We start from the raw sequence: 16111 nt of genomic DNA on the forward strand, positions 1-16111 counted from the left end.
AGCGGGCGCCAGCAGAGGGGGAGGCGAGCCGATTTCGGACGCGTCGGCTGCCAAAGCCGCAGCCTTCCGATAGATGAACTATAAAAGCGAAACTCTATTGTTCGTGATGAGCAAATGTGCAGCGATATTTGCTTGTGAAGTGCGTGAGTGATATTCACAGTCTCATCATGAATCTACAATAAATTTGCAGCTTTACGCTTCGTGTTTATTCCGCTGAATGCAAAAGAGCAACGGCGTTATTTGGCCGTATAATCGCAATGACAGGCTGTTTTCTTCTGCAGATAGGTAAGTTCCTAGTAGGAAACGTAATGTAACAGTGAAATTTTATTTAGTTTGTCTTGTTATTTAGCCAGATAAAATATTTCCAAATCCTTCTGTGACACGTGTGTCACGATACGCGCGCATGAGTATCGTTCGCAGCAGCGTGCGGGTTGGCTGACTGCGAACATAGCGACAAAAAAAAACAATTTCCAAATATTAGGTTAACCCATGCAAAATGTTACCAGAAAGGGATAATTCAAAGAATAAATCACCTACTTTGTCATGCAAGTCAAATTCTTGGCTCGGCAAACTCCGGTAAGAACAGTGAACCAAGTAGTGCTTTTCTTTAGTGATGACCATCGTACACGAGAACAGCTCACTGCCGCCTCCCGAATCAGGAGTCGTAGACGCTGCCGTTGTCTTCTTGAAATTATAGGCTTCCTTCGCTGAAGAACGCAAGCCCAGTCTCGAAGAAAAGCAGCAAAGCTGCGGCGCCCATAATTTTAAAGAAATGGTCACCAGCTTCGAAAATGACCGCTTTTAATCTCAAGCAATATAAAATAAACTCGCAACCACGATGAACAACTCTCACTGAACGCTTCGGACACATTGCATCACTTTGAAGTGTTACAGCTGCATAAATATGCACATTCAGACCTACAGCCGGCTATCAACAAAGCGGTCCTACGAGTGGTAATGCAGACGATATGAGACGCCAGTGTGCCCGCGATGTCCCACAACCCCCCTCATTTCAAAAGCAGGTCACTTCCGCCACACTTCTCGCTCTGCTGCTCGTTGTGCGAGGGCCTCTACTTAGCTTTCCTTTCCCTATGTTCAAGATACTCCCACCGCAAGGAACAGTGATATGACGAGTCGTCACACTTCCCAGAACTTGTAAACTCTGCTTCCTGAATACGATCCTCTGTCAGATGCACTACACATTAACTCACAGTTGGTTGTTTACGTTAAAGAAGTGCTACTAGCAGTAAATTACAGAGTTATGCAAAGCATCAGGAGTTTCCAGCCCCCCAGACTTATGTAACATCTTGTTAGATGTTACTTTTAAAGAGCCATTTCTGCATAAAATCCACAATGGTTTTCTAGAGAAGCAGTAAAAAACTACAGAAAATGGACGTGAATGAGCAAATTACACTTTTAGTGTTCTTAAAATGTCCTAAATCTTTTTGTGAGTGATCAGATAACACTGCTGATAGGTAGTCGAGGCAACCGAGAACACGTGAGCGAAATAATATCACGCAGCTCGCGGCCTGGTATCTATTCCATACACTTTCAAAGCCCCTCAAAATCGCTTTTTCTTCTATTAACAAGTGATTCTACATACTGTTACAAGGCCAGACGTCAACACGGTCCCGAAGGTGCCATTGCTACGAAACTCGCCCCCGCCAAGAGCACTGGATGTTTGGTAGAGTAGGTTTCTCAGCTCGCGACGGCTTCTGCGCAGAGCTGATAGACGAGCTGACAAGACGACGGTGAGTTAAATGGCAACTGCAACAAAATTATACTTGAGCGGAAACGGCCATAAATACGTAGTATATACGCGGTAAGTTACGATAATGACTGAAAAAGATCTTTTAGTCACGTAGTTAATTTATAATCGGTGCCCCAATTGCCAGCAAGCCGACGACTCGGAGCTCTAGTGGTGTGTCCAGGCAAATCGGACAGAACCGGATTTGACGATTACTATTGAATGTTGCCGCGTCGCTCCTTGTGAGCAATACTCACTGCTACTGAATCTGTTTTTTTTGCGTTAAAACCACTTTTAATGCATCGCGCTTGAAGCACGTTTGTGCGTTTATATTGCCTTGGCACCACCTAAAGACAGTGCTTTCGAACGACGTTCGTGCTTCATTGAAGTTAATGGCAAGTCATGCTCAAGTAAAACAGCGTTTTTTAATTTCAAGAACAGACACTTCGAACCCACCAGTGGGAAGCCTGGACCAGCGTTTGATAACAGGCATTTCACGCAGCATTCTTAAGTTAACATTCAAAGAACACACATACTAGGGGGTGCGTCCGCGATTTGCGTGCTCGAAGATGGTGGAGCAGCCAAGTTTTCTGTCATTCACGTCACATGCGGTCAGCCGTGTTGTCGTTTTTTCTTGTTTTGGTCTCAAAAACACTGTCGTTTTCAGGCTTTTTTTTCTAAGGTAAGCGCCTGTATGTCGAAGGCGACATTTGGCAGGCAGCACTACCTCAAGCTAGACTACCTATATATTAACTTCTTGAGGAGTGCCAAATTTCGTTGCAGTTGGCCTTTCGGACAAGGTTTATGTACAGCATAGAAATATAGGCGTTACATTTGGGAACTGGGGCCGATAGCTTAGCGACTCGAAGAGCCGAGATGTCATCTCTGACGCATACGTCAGCTTCTCTCTGACGTATAAGTTGGCTGCTTGGCAAAGCACCACGTGGTTCTTTATAGTCCCTAGGTTATCCTTTACGTCATCAACGTCTAATCAGAACTACCGCTGAGTCGCGTCATAATCATCCAATGAGGGCCCGCTGCTGGGTTTCGTCATGATCCTCATATCCGAAGCCGCTGCGCTGGGTTGCACCCGAGAACGAGTGATGTTGCCACGCATTGCGTAAACCTCGCCAGGCTAGATGTCGCTGCTTGCTTTATCGGGCCTGTGGGCTGAGGGAGCTCATCGTACATTGCGTAAGACAGACCCGCGCCGCCGCTTGCGGACGTCGCTGAGTTGATAGCGTCAGGCGGGCTTGCTGATTGGCATTCACACAAATTGCCTTTGCAGAGGTAATGACGTTCGGTGAGGACTCCCAAGCATAACAGCAGCCCCGCCGCCAGACAGTGCGCCGAAAAGACGAGCTGCTTCCACATGGCTCGGGTATCGGATGCGCTCGTTCGCCAGATCCCTCAAGTTTCGCCCTCAGAGCCAGGGGATGGATATGGCTCTAGGCTCAGTTCCGTTAACACGTCCCATTTGTGAATGCAGATCCCAGCTGCACTGGATTGTCGCCAAAACTTGTTGACTAGCTTCGCCCGTCTCTTCTGACAATTTTTGGTCTCAGTTTTTGTGGATGGTTCTGCAACTTGTCAAGAACAGTTCAATAACAGACAACACACGACACAAGCAAGTGCCTTCGGTTACCCGACAGAACACCAGAAAAAGTATAGTGCAACATGTACCTAGCTACGTGTCTATCGGAATTTCATTCCCTCAACATCAAGAGGCACATGTGGGACACATAACTCTTAAAAGGAGAACTCAAATTTTTACACGTACAACAAAGTAGTGAAATAGAATTCAACATAAAGTTGGCCCCTTGAGATCACTCTGGACGAGAGCGCTCAGCTAAGGCCGTGATGACGACAAATTTCGTCCCAACTCGCCAGCGAACGACAGACAGGTGAGAAGGTACTAAATTAAACGCACAGCTCAATGCGTCTGCATCACCGTTTAGCTTTCCTTTCTTATAGCGAAGGTTCAAGTGGTGCTTTTAGAGTATCATGCTTCACCTCAGTAACCGGCCACTTTTAGGCGACATGTTATTTATTCATGTTACAGGACAGTTGTCCGTTTCGACCACAAACCTCGAACCGTAGCTATAACAGGCTAGTTTTTAAACGGCCCACACCAGGCATGCGCACTTCTTATCAGAGGTACTGTATGCCTCTTCCTTGTAGCTCAAATTTCGACTGAAATACAAAACTGGCCTTTCGTTACGAGCACTTCCTCCTGGCACAAAATGGCTTCCATGCTGCGATCACTCGCGACGCATTGAATGACAAATCCTTTAGAGTAATCGGGTGCCATGAGAAGGGGCTTTTCGCTTAGGGCCTGTTTCAGCTTGCAAAACGCATTCTTTTTTTTAGTCGCCTACCATTTTAACCGGCTCAGACTTTCGAAGTGCGTCAGTTAGAGGGCGGGTGATGCTAGAGTACTTTGGCACGTAATGCACGTATTTGGCACGTATCCAGCTAGGCCCAAAAATGTCCTTATTTCAGATTTTGTGTTTGGGGGAAATAGTTCATGACGGCGGCTACCTTAATTTCTGGAGGTCTACGCCGGTCACGCCCACAACGTGTCCCACGTAACACACCTCGCCGCAACCTAGGTGATATGTAGCAGGTTTCATGGTAACACCAGCTTCTTTCAACCTGTTCAGCACGCCTCGCAAATGCACGACATGTTCTTCCCAGCTGTTTGAGAAGATGGTAACATCGTCAAGATATGGCAGAGCGAACTTAGAGAGGGCTTTAAGAACGTGGTTCATTATGCCTGAAAACAAAGGGCGCCTTTTTTAATCTAAAGCTCTGCTTGAGGGGACGATACGTTTCGAATGGAGAAACGAAGGTGGCAGAGCGGCTAGCACGCTCCGTAAGGCGGGCTTGCCAATACTCTCGCATGGGGTCTAACGTTGAAATATAACTACCCTCTCCTCTAGATTTGGTATTGGGTAAGTTTGGTCTAGAGTTATGGCGTTAAGACGTCAATAATCGATGCATGGCCTAACATGTTTTCGTGGCACTGATAGAGGGAATGTATATTCACTCTCACCCAGCTTTATGACTTTTAGCTCCAGTACTTTATCAATCTCCTCTTTCATGATCTGCTTGTGCACACAGAACGTTGATACGGCTTGCTACAAATTGTTTCCTCACACGTTAGCTTGATAGCCTGTTAAATCATCGTTCTGTTTCCACGACGATCCGAAAACACGTCCTTAAATTCAGAGACAATACTCCTTATGTCCTCCTTCTGGATTTGGGGAGTATTCACTTAACCTAGGCTCCAGGTTCAACTGGTCCAAGATTACATTGGATCCCCTTTCGATTGCATAACTAGAAGTCACAATGTCTGCTCATTCTTCCTCTGAAGCATTCAAATGCAGATTTAAGACCGCTTGCCGTTGAGCGTACGGTTTCATCAAGTTACTTTGGTAAGTTTTATTCGGCCGCCTTTCTAATTTCACTTCGTAATTGGTATCAAAAAGCTTCGACATTACTTTGGCGGGACCTTCCCAATGAACCTGAAGCTTGTTCTTTTTGGACAGCCCAGCAGCATTACCTGACTACCTCCTTCAAGTGAGCGCTTCTTCGCCGATTTGTCGCAGTACTCCTTCGACAACACTTGTGCAGCCTTCATGTGGCTTTCCACAAGATCTTTCGTTTTTCCAAGTCTCTGAAAGAGGTTCAGAACATACGCAACTATATTAGGGTCCTCATCGAATTTCTCCCAGGACTCGCGTGGCATTTGCAATGTTGTTATCAAACACCTGCCATGCACAAGCTCTGCAGGGCTAAAACCAGTGCTCTCATGAGGAGCTGATTTTTAAAGCAAACATAGCGGGAGGAATACACGCTTCCCGGACGCATTTGTGTTCGGAGCAAAGAGCTCTCATTATCCGTTTCTGAACAGATTGCATACGCTCTACTGGACAAGATTGCAGGTGATGGATCGAGCTGTGCACTACTTTTATACCACATTTATCCAAAAAGGTAGAGGTAATGCAGCTGGTGAAGACACTAGCGCTGTCGCATTGGATTTCAGAAGGAAATTCCACGCGTGCAAACATAGATAGCAGTGCATCCCCAACATGAGGGGAATTGAGCTCCTCAAGTGGTATCGTGTCTGAGAATATTGTGGCTACACAGAGGGCCGTTAGGATGTACCGACAACCGTGCCTTGACTCTTTCAATGGCCCACCAATGTCAATAATTAGGTGCCGAAAAATGTCTGTGATAATTGGCACACGCTTGATGGGTGCCATCCTCTTGTCCGTGGATTTCCTCTCTCTCTGACAATGGTCGCATGAGCGTACAAAGTCTTCGATATCCTTCCAGCAATTTGGCCAATAAAACTCAAGGAAAATTGTAGCCTTGGTCTTCTTTATGTCTAGATGTCCCGGCCACGCGTTTTTATGCGCCCCTTTCAATAGTTGGTGACGACACTTTAGTCGCACCAAGAGCAGCTCATACTTGCCATCTTGCACATTTGGGTAGCTCCAACACAGAAACGTTGCGTTAAAAAAAGACATTCTTTTCCTTTGTTCCCTACTGTACGCTTTCCTTTAGCGCTTTAATCGAGAGGTCTTCATGCTGCTCTCGAGTGAGCGTTTTTGGATCTACCTTCGACAGCTCACTCCAACTTTCCGTTACAGGTCATAGCGTAGTACCCCTCTCGCTCTCGTCTAAAGGCGTCATGTCGTCTCCTCCGCCAACACAGACGGCTTCCGCGACAGGCGGCTCAAGTGACTCATCCAGAGAATCACCTGTTCGAGTCACAATCGCCTCGCCGCCAAGGTCAAGCAGGTCAGCTTCTATAGCAAGTGGTGTTTCACTACACTTAAAGAAATCAAGTTCTTGCGAAATCTTCCGCGTTTGCGATCGCGTGAGCGCCATGTACGCAAAGCTGGAGAAGAACGATTTACTCTGCTCTTTGAGAAGCTGCTCAGAGACATTAGAAAAAAAACTAAGGAGAACGATTGGGATGCGCGGCAGACACAGCCGCTTCCGTGCGATGCTTACCGAGCAGGCCTTCAATGAAAACCGTAGCGATTGGTAAGCAAGCAGTCTAATCCTGGGCGACTTGCCTGATAAGCGCACATTCTGATGCAAAGTCGTCTGGAGACGCCAATGAAGGATGGACAACGTCCATGGTTGCCGCTGAGTCTCGAAGTGCTCAAGACGTTTTTTTTATTCACACTAATTTCCTGGAGATGCGGCTCTAGCGACCACATGTTCTTTTGCCGATTCTCCGATTTTTACGAAAGCCAACTTTTGTTTACAGTTTGCCCGTGGTGTGTAGCCACCCCAACACTCTTTCCCATAACGTGGGAGTGTGTGGAGCATGACGAAGAACACGACACCTATGGCACATGGGAGGAATGGTAGGCGGTGCTGTCTAGCCCAGCCCTGGTGGATCAGCTGCGAATGATCCACAGAGCCGAATGGATGGCTCGTGCCAGCAAGGCCCTGGAATGGGGGCACCACCCTGCCGGACAGACCGCTCTTCACCCTGTATATGCCTCGGGACACTGGTGTACTAGCCTAACTGGACTATTAATCAGCTGCCCGCTCGTAATAAGTTCACGTGCTACGTGACGCCAAATATGCGCATAAAATAATGTTTCACACTCGTCGCTTGGCTTATAGATGGCGCTGACTGACACTCCTACTTCTAAATTCGCGTATAAACCCAAAATAAGTGGATGGAGGGAAGGCCGCTGTGGTAGCTCAGTGGTTCGAGCATCGAACGCGTTGTTCGAAGGTCGTAGGTTTGGTTCCTGCTCACGGCTGGTTATTTTTTGATACACTTTTCTTTCTGACTTACATTCCATTGGTTCTAATAACTTCCCATGTATAATCCTTGGCATTACTGTCTGCTGGATCTCATTATTATTGTGTCAAAAACAAGAAAAAACGAGCCCTTACGTATAAACTTCTTTGCCTTATTCATTACCAAGGGTCTCGTACGGGCAGACTTGGTGTCATTAGGTTGTATACGACGGACTATTAATCAGCTGCCCGCTCGTAATAAGTTCACGTGCTACGTGACGCCACATATGCGCATAAAAAAGTGTTTCACACTCGTCGCTTGGCTCATAGATGGCGCTGACTGACACTCCGACTTCTAAATTCACATATAAACCCAAAAAAAGTGAATAGAGGGAAGGCCGCTGTGGTAGCTCAGTTTTTTTTTCAGTGGTTAGAGCACCGAACTTGTTATTCAAAGGTCGTAAGTTCGATTCCTGCTCACGGCTGGTTACTTTTTTCACGCACTTTTCTTTTTTATTTACATTCCATTGTTTCTAATAACTTCCCCTGTACATTATTTGGCATTACTGTCTCTTAGATCTCATTATTATTGTGTCAAAAACACGAAAAAATGAGCTCTTAGGTATACACTTCTTTCCCTTATTCATTAACGAGGGTCTCGCACTGGCAGACTTGGTGTCATTAGTTTGTATACAGGGGACTATTAATCAGCTGCCCGCGCGTAATAAGTTCACGTGCTACGTGACGCCACATATGCGCATAAAAGAGTGTTTCACACTCGTCGCTTGGCTTATATATGGCGCTGACTGACACTCTTACTTCTAAATTCACGTATAAACCCAAAAAAAGTGGATGAAGGTAAGGCCGCTGTGGTAGCTCAGTGGTTAGAGCATTGAACGCGTTCTTCGAAGGTCGCAGGTTCAATTCCTGCTCACGGCTGGTTAATATTTCACCCATTTTTCTTTTTTATTTACATCCATTGGTTCTAATGACTTCCCCTGTACAATCCTTTGTAATACTGTCGGTTATATCTCTGTATATATATATATATATATATATATATATATATATATATTGTAGCGATGCTGACGCCGACAGGTTAAAAAAACAAGCGTCTTTATTAGGGCGAACTTGTTCCCACGATTCTAAAAACTATGGTCGTCAAGTTCGAGTAGCCGAGTGGCACAGATCCGACTATCTTCCTCTTCCTCGTTGTTGGAACGTACGAACGCGTGGCGCATGCCAGCCGAGCCAGTTCTTGCTGGTGCTGGTGCCACAATGACTGTGGCGGGCTACTTGAATGTGGCGAACCTGTCGCAGCATTGCCCCCCTTCTCAGACGCATCGTCCCGATGCTTAAGAGAGTGAAAAGATACGCGCGCACTCTCACTCGTTTTTCGACGATCTGTCATGATAGGGCTTCATGCGGACTACGTGGACCACTTCCGTGGGATTTCGGCGTCTTGAACTCACGTGTCCAGCAGATCTAACTTCATAAGTGACGTTGCTGATACTGTTGAGTACTTCATAAGGGCCGAAATATCGGCAAAGAAGCTTTTCAGAGAGTCCGCGGCGGCGCACTGGTATCCATATCCAAACTTTGTCACCGGGATGATAAAGTGTGTCACTGCGTCGCTTGTTGTAGCGACTAGAATCGACGTGCTGTTGGTGGCGTATTCGGTATCTTGCCATTTGCCGTGCTTCTTCGGCTCTTTGCAAGAAGTCATCTAAGTCAGGTGGATAGCTGCTTTTGTCCTGTAGTGGCAACATGGCATCCAGCGGGGTGGTCACTCTTTGGCCGAATACTAGTTCGAAAGGGGCAACGTGGGTTGTTTCTTGAACGGCTGTATTATATTGCCGCCAGCACGTAGTGGGTTGGCAGCAAGAGCGGCTCTAAATCTGGAGGAAAGAAGAAGATCGCGTTCTTCTCTGCTCGAGAGCCAGCCCCGACTGACGCATCGTCCTAGAGCTAGCCACCCGGTTGTTCAATAAATCCCCCCAGTACTTGTGACTCATCGTGACAAACTGGTGGAAGGTGCGGGGTAGCCTCACGGATGCTGTAGACCCCCCCAGGAAGCCGTAATACGAGTCCAGTGCCAGTCAACACTCCCGTGCATCGGACCAGCCGCCGAATCAGGGGATTGCCTCCGGAAGTCAACGATACTGCTCCCACCACATCAACAAACATGACCAGCACTTCGGTACAAACCTTGGCAACCGGCACGGGAAGCACGTCGCCGAACCGCTATACGTTGGAAAGCCCACGGGCACCGCCGACGTTCCATGGTACGGAGCACGAAGACGTTGAGGACTGGTTGGCGGACTTCGAGCGCGTAGCCAACTTGAATCAGTGGGACGACGCGGCGAAACTGGGTCGTGTCTACTTCTATCTCGAAGACGGGGCTCGCACGTGGTATCAGAATCGGGAGGGGCAGCTGACGACGTGGCCCGAATTCTGTCGTAGACTTCTGCAGACATATGCCAGCACTGACCGCCAAGAAAGAGCTGAACGAGCTATTCTTGCTCGCGTCCAGTCGCCAAACGAAACTGTGAGCGCGTACGTCGAAGACATGACGCGCCTCTTCCGACGGGCCGATTCGAGAATGACTGAGGACAAGAAGTTGCGTCACTTGATGCGCGGTGTCAAGGACCAGCTTTTTGCCGGCCTCGTGCGAAGTCCTCCGAAGACGGTCGCGGAGTTCTTGTCCGAGGCCGTGACAATGGAAAAAATGCTGCAGCAGCGATCCAACCAATACGACAGGAGAGTCAGTGGCATGTCTACTGCCGACATTTTCACCGCCACTAGAACCAACAACGACTGTCTACGTGAACTCATCCGTGATGTAGTACGTGAAGAGTTACAAAAGGCTGGTGTAACACCTCATCCTACAGTCAACTCTATTGCGACTGTGATCAAGGATGAGCTGCACCAGGCCCTCCAGGACACCTTGCCTCGTGATACAGCTGTGCCAGCTCCTGCTGAATACCGCCGTGAAACAACCTACGCGGAAGCCTTGAAACGCCCTGCTGCAACGCCGCCATTATTCGTCCATCCTGTTCCTGCTGCTTCACTACAGTCAGCGCAGCACATGCCGTACTACGAAGGCACGTACACGCCACCGCCCCTGCCCTTTGTCCCTGGTGCTTCTGTCGCCCATCGTTCAGTGCAACCAGTTCAGTACATCGACGATCGGCGCACGTCTCCTCGTAAGTCTGATGTTTGGCGCACACCTGATCGCCGGCCTCTGTGCTTTCACTGCGGAGAAGCTGATCACTTGTACCGCCAGTGCCCATATCGCCGTCTTGGGCTTCGCGGCTTCTCTGCGTACTCGCCACCACCCCGTTACGGTCAGAGACCACGCGACATCCAAAACTACCTCTCCCAGCAGCATGCACCACCATCTGCCGGGCGCCAGTCGCGCTCGCCATCACCGAGGCGATTTTCATCAACGCCCCAGCGGTATTCTACCGCACGATCTCCCAGCCCCCGCCGGGAAAACTAGCCGAAGCGACCTCTGGGGGCGGGGTCGCTGAACGTCGAAGCGCTGAAGACCTCCTATTGACGCAGAACAATACAGAAACTGGTCCGACATCACCTGCTGCTGCAAAGGATAGCCGGCTTTCACTCGACGTAGCAGTAACAATTGATGGTTGTGTAGTTAATGCGTTAGTGGACACCGGCGCAGACTATTCCATACTGAGCGGGAAACTGACAACGCAGCTGAAGAAAGTAATCACACCATGGCATAACTCGCAGATTCGGACAGCTGGTGGCCATGTCGTTACTCCACTGGGTGCCTGCACAACTAGAGTACAGATTCAAGGGTACACATTCGTAGCAAGCTGCCTTGTTCTACGTGAATGCTCCCGTGACGTCATTCTGGGAGTTGATTTTCTACAGGAAAATGGAGCTATCATTGATCTGCAAGAGCGCCGCGTCACGTTCTCAGCCAAGCGAGCAATCAACGTGCAGGATGACGGAATGCGTGTCGACGTACTCCGTATTTCTGAACAGAGCGTGACGCTTCCTCCCCGAGCCAGTGTTCTAGTCGACGTAACATGCTGCGGTTTGAGCGTTGGCGATGTGGTGGCCGAGACAAATTTAGAACACCTCCTGCAGCAAGGCATATGTGTAGCGAGAAGTGTAATACACGTTCGCGACGGCCGATCTGAATTGCTCGTTACCAACTTTAGCAATGAGCATCGACACCTTTTCCGTGGCACTTCGATAGCGTTTGCCCACGAAGTAGCAAACGTAACCAACTGTCTCACGTCAGAAGTAGTGAATAACGCAGACACATCAATGAGCAACATTGACATCAATCCTGATCTGTCCACCGATAACCAGACTGCGCTGCGAGCGCTCTTGTTCGAGTACAGGTCTTGCTTCGCAAGTTGCTCGAAGATCCGCCAGACGTCCATCACTCAACACAGGATCATCACGTACGAGGACGCACGCCCAATACACCAGCACCCCTACCGCGTGTCGGCTAAAGAACGTGAAGCGATACGTACGCAAGTTCGCTAGATGCTTGACGATGGCGTTATCGAACCATCCAACAGCCCGTGGTCATCTCCAGTCGTGCTTGTGAAAAAGAAGGACGGGTCCCTACGCTTCTGCGTCGATTACCGAAAGCTTAACAACGTGACCAAAAAGGATGTGTACCCGCTACCGCGTATCGACGATTCGCTAGATAGACTTCGTCATGCCCATTATTTCACTTCTCTCGATCTCAAAAGCGGGTACTGGCAAATCGAGGTAGATCAGCGAGACCGCGAAAAGACAGCCTTCGTGACTCCAGACGGCCTATACCAATTTCGAGTACTCCCTTTCGGCTTGTGTTCAGCGCCGGCGACTTTCCAGCGAATGATGGACACTGTCCTCACAGGGCTGAAGTGGCAGACTTGTCTTGTCTACCTTGACGATGTGGTGGTCTTCTCTGCCACGTTCGAGCAGCACCTTCAGCGCCTGCGCAGCGTGCTGGAGGCTATCCGATCGGCGGACCTCACACTAAAGCCACAGAAGTGCCACTTCGGCTATAAAGAACTGAAGTTTCTTGGACATGTAGTTAGCGCTGAAGGAATCCGTCCCGATCCGGACAAGCTTGCCGCTGTTGCCGAATTACCAGCTCCTGTCGATAAGAAAGCCGTCCGGCGCTTCCTTGGTTTGTGCGCCTACTATCGCCGATTCATTCATGGCTTTTCACAGATAGCAGAACCTCTGACTCGTCTCACAAGAGACGACACACCGTTTGTCTGGGAAAACGAGCAACAAGCAGCTTTTGATGAGCTGCGACAGCGCATGCAATCAGCGCCCGTTCTCGCTCATTTCGACGATGATGCTGACACGGAGGTCCATACCGACGCTAGTAACATTGGGCTCGGCGCAGTGCTCGTTCAGCGTCAAGAAGACATCGAAAGAGTGATAGCCTACGCCAGCCGCTCTCTATCACGTGCTGAGGCGAATTATTCCACTACGGAGAAAGAGTGCCTCGCAGTCATGTGGGCAATCACCAAGTTCCGCCCGTACCTTTATGGTCGTCCCTTCAAGATAGTGACGGACCACCACGCCCTCTGCTGGTTGGCAAGCCTGCGCGACCCTTCAGGACGGCTAGCACGGTGGAGCTTGCGGCTGCAGGAATTTGACGTCACCATCGTCCATAAGTCCGGCCGTAAGCATGAAGACGCTGACACACTGTCACGCGCGCCCCTTCATGTCGGCAGTCAGGAAGCAGAGGAAGACGAAGGCTTCCTGGGTGCCATTAGCTCATCAGACTTGAGTAAACGGCAGCGGGATGACGCAGAGATTCGTCCGATCATCGATCATTTAGAGGGCCAGGACACAGTCATACCACGTCATTTATTCCGCTCGTTGCCGTCGTTCTGCCTTCGAGATGGTGTGCTGTACAAGAAGAACGCTCGTTCGAACAACCGTGCCTACCTCCTGGTGGTTCCTCGAGACATGCGAGACGACGTCCTCTTCGCTTGCCATGACGAACCCACATCCGGTCATCTGGGCTACTCACGAACACTTGCCAGAGTGAGTGAGAGGTACTATTGGCCAGGACTTTCGGCAAGCGTCAAGAAGTACGTCAAGAGCTGTCGGGAATGTCAGCGCCGAAAGCAACCATCTGTTAAGCCAGCTGGTTTGCTTCAGCCCATTGAAGCACCCTGCACGCCGTTGGACCAAGTCGGCATGAACATTCTCGGGCCTTTTCCTATGTCTGCGGACAACAACAAATGGGTGATCGTCGCGACCGACTATTTGACACGCTACGCTGAAACCCAGGCGATCCCACGAGCCACGGCTTCTGAGGTAGCACAATTTTTCATGCGCCACATCGTGTTACGACATGGTGCTCCTTCCAGTGTAATAACGGACAGAGGGACGGCATTCACGGCGCAGCTTACGGACGAAGTTTTCAAACTGAGCAACACCAGACACCGAAGGACAACTGCGTACCACCCGCAAACCAACGGACTTACTGAACGACTGAATAAGACCCTCGCAGACATGATCTCAATGTACATCGACGTACAGCACAAAACATGGGACCGGATCTTGCCTTACGTGACCTTCGCGTATAATACCGCCGTGCAAGAGACCAAGCGATTCACGCCATTTCGACTTCTCTACGGCCGCGAAGTGCAGACCATGCTAGACTCAATGCTACCGTGTCAGGACGAAGACGAGTTGGCAACAGACGCCGAAGAATTCGCAGAGCGTGCCGAGGAAGCCCGGCAGCTCGCGCGACTGCACATCGGCCAGCAACAGCAGGCAGACGCACGACGCTATAATACCTGCCACAGAGAAGTGTTTTACAGCCCCGGAGATCAAGTTTGGGTGTGGACGCCCGTCCGCCGCCGTGGCCTTAGTGAAAAGTTGCTGAGCCGGTACTTTGGCCCATATAAAGTGTTACGCCGCGTCAGTGACGTGAACTACGAAGTGGTTCCGGACTCAACACCCCATGCACGGAGCAGGACACGGCTGATGCCGGACGTCGTTCATGTGTTGCGCATGAAGCCATTTATTGCGCGTTGTTCGTAACTTTTCCTTTACCGTACAGCGTTCTTTGTGTTTTTTGTTTATTTTGTGAACTTACTTTCTCGTTCATTGACGTTTCCTATGTAGGCACGCTCTTCAATTTTTACTTTCACTTCATCCGAATTTCCATTTTTTTTTTCACGTGCCTATGTAGTAGCAACGCGGTGCTGCTACGTACTTTCCTTTCCTCTTTTTGGTACTTGTTGTTTTTTTTTCTTTTCGGAAGGGGGGATAATGCCGCCAGCACGTAGTGGGTTGGCAGCAAGAGCGGCTCTAAATCTGGAGGAAAGAAGAAGATCGCGTTCTTCTCTGCTCGAGAGCCAGCCCCGACTGACGCATCGTCCTAGAGCTAGCCACCCGGTTGTTCAATAAATCCCCCCAGTACTTGTGACTCATCGTGACAATATGCGAATGTTACGTAGGGTAATATTTCATCCAACTGTTTATGTTCAACATCAAAATACATTGATAGCATGTCGGTCGGAGTTCTGTTGAGGCGTTCGGTTAAGCCATTTGACTGAGGGTGATACGCCATTGTTCTTCTGTGATCGGTATTTGTCATGCGCATCAGGCATTGCATTAGGTCTGCAGTAAATGCGGTGCCCCGATCCGTAATAACGACGATGGGCGCACCATGTCTGAGCACAATGTTTTTCACAAAGAACTTGGCGACTTCGGCAGCTGTCGCACTGTATAGAGAGTCAGTTTCAGCATAACGGGTGAGATAGTCTGTGGCTACGACTATCTATTTCTTGCCTGCACACGATGTCGGCAAAGGTCCTAGGAAGTCCATGCCGACTTGTTGGAATGGGGCATCTGGACGGTCTATTGGCTGGAGAAGGCCGGCTGGTTTTACGGGTGGAGTTTTGCGCCGTTGACATTGACGACAAGTTTTCACGTAGCGCTGCACTGATGCGAGCAACTTAGGCCAATAGTATTTCAGGCAAATCCTGGCGAATGTTCGGCTCACACCCATGTGTCCAGATGTTGGCTCGTCGTGGCATGCGTGCAGAAGTTCCTCTCGCATGGCTGCAGGCACGACTAGTAAAAACGTTTCACCATAAGGTTCGAAGTTCCTCCTGTAAAGGACACTTCCTCGAAGGCAGAACGCGGAGAGCCCTCTGGAGAATATGCGAGGGACTTGAACGTCAAGACCCTGCAGGTGTTGTATAAGTGCCAGCAAATCCGGGTCATCTCGTTGTAGTTGAGCGATTTTGGATGTGTCGACAACGCCTAGAAACGGGAAGTCTTCCTCTTCAGGTACACTTGGATCGATGGGAGAGCGTGACAGGCAGTCGGCATCGCTGTGTTTCCTTCCAGATTTGTACACGACCGTAATATCATACTCCTGCAGCCTAAGGCTCCATCTTGCTAGTCAACCTGACGGGTCCTTGAGATTTGCCAGCCAGTATAGAGCTTGGTGGTCACTGACAGCTCTGAACGGTCTACCATAAAGGTAGGATCGAAACTTGTTTATGGCCCAGATGACTGCGAGGCACTCTTTTTCAGTTGCAGAGTAGTTTGCCTCAGCTTTTGATAGTTTGC

Source organism: Rhipicephalus microplus, chromosome 7 (genome assembly GCF_043290135.1).
Source record: "Rhipicephalus microplus isolate Deutch F79 chromosome 7, USDA_Rmic, whole genome shotgun sequence".
Lineage (NCBI taxonomy): Eukaryota > Metazoa > Arthropoda > Arachnida > Ixodida > Ixodidae > Rhipicephalus > Rhipicephalus microplus.